Source organism: Aptenodytes forsteri, unplaced genomic scaffold (assembly GCF_000699145.1).
Source record: "Aptenodytes forsteri isolate BGI_AS27 unplaced genomic scaffold, ASM69914v1 Scaffold422, whole genome shotgun sequence".
In the NCBI taxonomy this organism is placed as follows: domain Eukaryota; kingdom Metazoa; phylum Chordata; class Aves; order Sphenisciformes; family Spheniscidae; genus Aptenodytes; species Aptenodytes forsteri.
Window position 1 is genome coordinate 722,045 of NW_008795687.1, and position 767 is coordinate 722,811.

At 71.2% G+C, this 767-nt stretch overlaps 1 protein-coding gene across 1 annotated transcript in view; it reads left to right on the forward strand.

Annotated features, from left to right (window-relative positions):
* The window catches only part of XKR7 (XK related 7), an 8,973-nt gene that overhangs the window by 7,201 nt on the left and 1,005 nt on the right, over positions 1-767 (forward strand). The gene's annotated exons all lie outside the window — the stretch shown is intronic.

Genomic DNA, 767 nt, shown 5'->3' on the forward strand with positions numbered 1-767 from the left:
CTCCCCCCCCCCTGCGCCCCCCCCCCGCAGCCGAGACCCCCATCCCACCCCGCAGCGGCCACCCTGGCTCCCCCTGGGGCTCATCCTTGCCAAAATACCTCACCGGTGCCTGAGCCCAAGGCGGTGGGTGCTGCGGCCCCACAGCGCTCGACCGGGTCAGCGGTACAGGATGGGGACCGGGGGCACCCCTGGGCTTGGGGGCTGGCGGCTGCGAGGGGCTTGGGGCACGGTGGGGCACGGCACGGCCCAGGTGGGCAGCACGTGGGGACACAGGTGCTGGGGCTGCTCCATGCCTGTGCTGCGGCGGGGCCACGGGGCTGGAGCGCAGCTGCACCGGGGTGTGTGTGGGGCTCCTGTCACTCCCAGGGAGCCGGGGTGGGGGACAGCCGGGGTCCAGCCAGCCCCCACCATGTCTCCTGCCTCCCCCCTGCCCTGCAATGCCAGCCGTGGGGGAGTCCCTTCATCTCCATCCTTGGTCCCCCTGGCTCAGGGTTGAGCCGTGCCCCCACTCCACGGGGTCCCCGCCGCCCTGTGGGGTGCAAGACCCTGGCCCGGGGAGGCCCTCACAGGCAAGCACCGACCCTGCTCCCCGCGGCACTGATATGGGCCCCCGGTGCCAGCTGGGGCGGCAGGAGATGGCTGCGCCCCATCGTCCCCCCTGTCCCCATGAGAACCGCTTCATCTCATCGGGTTTGTTTTCACCTTAATGGTGACATTTTGTGTGACATTTTCTACCTCCGCTGAGGCCAGGGGAGGCAGGGCCTGGC